Source organism: Thermobia domestica, chromosome 1, assembly GCF_964235325.1.
Source record: "Thermobia domestica chromosome 1, izTheDome1.hap1.1, whole genome shotgun sequence".
Lineage (NCBI taxonomy): Eukaryota > Metazoa > Arthropoda > Insecta > Zygentoma > Lepismatidae > Thermobia > Thermobia domestica.
The window spans coordinates 257,011,908-257,016,349 of NC_137454.1; the positions used below are offsets into that span (position 1 = coordinate 257,011,908).

General features: G+C 37.2%; 1 non-coding gene across 1 annotated transcript; it reads right to left on the reverse strand.

Annotated features, from left to right (window-relative positions):
* Positions 1-3,930: 3,930 nt before the first annotated feature.
* TRNAL-UAG (transfer RNA leucine (anticodon UAG)) lies at positions 3,931-4,012 on the reverse strand. The gene has a single exon. It is a non-coding gene; the product is annotated as a tRNA-Leu (tRNA).
* Between the last annotated feature and the right edge of the window lie 430 nt (positions 4,013-4,442).

The following is a 4,442-nucleotide window of genomic DNA, read 5'->3' on the forward strand; positions in this document are numbered from 1 at the left end:
ATTAAAATGGAACTTACACCAAGTAATGTGCGTTTCCTGGAACAGTGTTCTTCGAGATGTTATTGCTTTTTGCTCGAAACGTAATTTGCTTAATTTCGGATTCCAATCATAATATTAACCTTCACCAAACTGAAAAACTCTGATATCTCTTACTATCTCTTGCTGGTAAAAGGACGAAGATCCAAGGGACAATATTTGTTTCCTTCAAGATATGTTCCCGTTCTTGAAATTTCAATATTGTCTGTACTGAAAACCCTGCTGAGAAACGCATGGTTTCTTAGATGTTTCGATTATTGTGATAGTTTCCATTAAGCAGCCCGCGTGATCTCCTCTTATATATTCATGACCTACTAAAATCAGCCAAACAGAATGAATCACATATATTAATTAGGCTGTTGCATCTGCATACCCAACCTCTTTATTAATGTATTCATTCTAATTTAGATTAACGGGGCTGAAACGGATGATTTCGGCGCACGTTCCACGGTGTGTATCGCAAATGTCCTACTGTTTAAGGGAAAGTTTTGAACAGTACCGCAAATATCCCAGAAAAACTGGTGTTCTGGTTTTACCGCAAATGTCCTGATACCTAGAAAACTAATGAGTTCAAGCAATGACCATTCGGATTCTCTAAGATTTAAGTACAGATAAGAGGGTATATAATGGAAAAGCATTCTACCTAAAAATATTGAAGCCATTGAAGAACCTTATACACAGCAGGGAACAGTAACATCTGCATTAATTGAAGATATATATACTTGAGAAACTCGGCACTACATGATGAATTATTTACAACAGTACCAGTGTTGTCAACGGCTTGAGCGGATCGGATCACGGCTCAGTAACCACCGAGCCGAGCCGAAAAGTGAGCCAAGGAAAGAACATCATTAGAAAATTAACAGGCATCATAAAGAAATGAATTTGTTAGCAAGTGTGAACCGGAGGTTTTAATATTTTATCCCATTTAGAACATACATAAGTATAAATTAACTAAACAAGCAACTGAAAAGTTCTTCCTCCGAAAGAACATTTTACAAGCAAATGAAGAAAGTGATGAAGTGAGAAAATTAAAAGTTCTGGAAAGAAATTCTGATTGACAAACGCAACTGGATTAGGCCAACTGGGGATACAACTTAAGGAAAAAAAAAGAAAAATGAAATCTTTGAGTTTTACGTCCGACGGTTATGCTAAAGGGGGTTGGTATGATGAGTAATGAATGAAGTGGGAGAACCCCGAGGAAACCCACGCACACGGTGTTTGTCCACCACAAAGTTCACTTGAAGGTGGCTGGGATCGAACCCGGAACTCCAAGCACCAGAGGTGAACGCTCTACCACTGAGCCACCGGGGCCCTTAAGGAAAAGGAAAGAAAAGCGCACCACAGACAATAACTCTAGAGTTGTGGGGAAAGTTGTCCAAATAGACTTTTCTTTTTATTGACATTTAAAAAGAAATAAAATATATTTCCATGACGGAATAAAATTCCACTAATATAATAGACATCTAAATTAGAAATACCAAAAGACAGCTGAAAGTAAGAAGAAAACAGCAATTTCACATCAGGTTCCAAAGAGAATACACAACAGCAAGCGAGTAAGCAGACAACAGCGTTACTTCTCCTGTGGTTCTGTCCCGAGCGAGTGTCAAAGGTGACGTCATTGCACGAGTAGGACAGAAACGCGTTCAGTGATGAACTCACCAAGGCAGTTTACTCCACGGAGTCCGACACTCTATAAAGTGCCTTTTATCTATACAGGATTATGCGCGATCAACATTATAACTGTTACATTTTTCATTCTCTGTTGCAAGAAAATAATTGACATAAGAATAGGACCTGTACTTAAACGAAAAATTACATAAACGGTCTGGTAGTTTTAGATAGAACGATCCGTCAACTGGAGGTGGGGTAAGTTCTCAAACATTTAAATATACGACGTCTTATGTAGGTGCACTACGCAACCAGTTACTAGAGAACAAGCCCCGAAGTAAGACTGGTATCAAAACGAGACTACTTACAGTATTAGTCCCCTTTCAATCGACAAATAGCTATCTCAGTCTCGTCTCGATAGTTCCGAAGTAAATTGTGTGAAATTATTGCACACTAAATTCGACAGTAGATTAATAAAATATACCTCCAAAAGTTCTCCCTATTACTTCAGAATATATCCTGGATGCACCATTTTCTACTAGATAAAGTATGAATTAGCAATTCATATACAATATTCAAAAATGCATATGTCTATTTCCATTAAATATAACCATTAGATATATTTGAGATTAGTTTTCCCAGTAGAATACGTATTTGAATCGGAATGAAATAGTACGAATCCATTTCCAGCAGGAACAACTGAATAAACTTGCCGCTAACGAAGAATAAAGCCTTGGGCTTTCTTGGTATCTGGAGTGTCATTATTCACTTCAGCGACCCCAAAACTATTGAATAGACACTCATATCTTTCAATTACGAATTTTTAGGACGTCGAAAGCTTTGGATTTAACGTTAATATCGTTCATTTTCGATTATTTTTATATGTTACTGTGTCTCCCATAATAGAACTAGAGGTGATACGGGTTTCGATTCCCGTCAGGAGTCGTGTGGTTCGGGTTCGACGTTAAGTCGTAGATGCACGTCTTGTATAGAGTAGTAGCTGAAAGACACGCTGAACTCTATATCACCTCACCTCGTGAGATATTCTACGTTTGCATAATTTCTAAACCACTTTTCTTTCTTTCAATCTCCTCCTTCCTCTTAGGACACGCATAGGTTCAAACCGAAACATTCTTCACGGTTGGAGGACGCAAGGCTACTGTACCATACTGTACAACCCTTATGGGACTAGGTAGTGAATTACGCAGTTTGAATAGCACGCACGAATAAACCACGCTTACATTTATTATATATAATTAATAAAATCTCATATTAGGACTTACTCTGCACGTCAAACTTTTAACATATGCAACTTTTTAAATTCTGATCTTCTTCTTCTGCTTTATTATTATTATTATTATTATTATTATTATTATTATTATTATTATTATTATTATTATTATTATTATTATTATTGCAATAGCTATATGAAGCAATTATCTCGGCAAACTTGGTTAATACACATCATTCAGCAACCAGTAGTTGTAGAAATCAGGCTTTTCCAACTGAAGTTGTTAGCTCAATCGGTAGAGCGCTGAGCCATGGATTCAAGGGTTGCGAGTTCGAATCTAGTCTAAGTCAAAAGATTTTTTTCCTTATATAATTCTTGAAATGGAAATGTTTCTCTCTTCACCTTTATCTCGTAAATCTGAATAGGGATCTTTGGATGTGAAAGAAAAAGTATACTAGAATATAAGAAAAGAGAGGTAAATTACATAATACCCTTTGCAATTTTTAACTATATTTTCACCTATCTAGGACGTTTCTAAAAAGTTCAGACTTCTAGACCTCCTTTTCGCTCTCTTATGTGACCTTTAACTAATTTCTACAGTTACTTAGTGAATCACATATACATATATTACAGATGTCGTATCTCTTTCTCTTCTCTCTACATCATGTCTGGAGATGAATGTTTTGACAATAGGTTACAAACACGATTTTAAAAAATAATACGATCTGCGATATCAGTGATACATATTGTGGTGTTTAACTTAACATATAAAACAATAAATAGAAAAACTGAGAATACGAATCTTTTCGTGCACTGATGCTTCAAATCTGTGTCTTTACTCCCTTCACCTATGTTAATTCCCTAGTCAAAATAAAAACTCTTCAAAATTAATCACAAATTCTTATACAACCATCCCTTCCTTGGAGTACTGCGCGGTCACATACCCGTCACTGCGATGTAAAGGCACATATGGCGACGAGGATACAATATGTCGCCTATAGTTCTTGGTTGCAAGATTTATATTAAGGACCTCATAATGAAGTAAAAGGAAATGGCAGCGGTGGGGTTCGAACCCACGCCTCCGAAGAGACTGGTGCCTAAAACCAGCGCCTTAGACCGCTCGGCCACGCTACCACTTAGCTACTCTTTTACCTTACAAAATTAATTCCCGAGAAATAGGCATCAATGCATTCTATTATGGACTTGCATAGACCCAGTTATCTGGTCGCTCTTAAATGTATAATGAACCTCAGGGCCTCTTACCACCCTTCGCCACTGGAAATAGGAAAGTTCATAAACGTTTTTTGACCTGATGTAACTTTTTAGTGGAATATGTTAAGGTTTTACACAGAAGTGGTTATCAGCAAATGGTTAAGTAAGACATATATCGAAGTGAAGACCCTACTTTACTCGTTGCATATTGAAAGAATTCTATTACTTTGAGAGTGCCTGCTCAACGCGTGCACAAGTGTACAGTGCTCGGAACGGGCGAATCAGGACGTTTAGGGAAGGGTGAATTCGGACAGGTTTATTACGTTAAGCTGAATCCGGACAATGTGTTTAA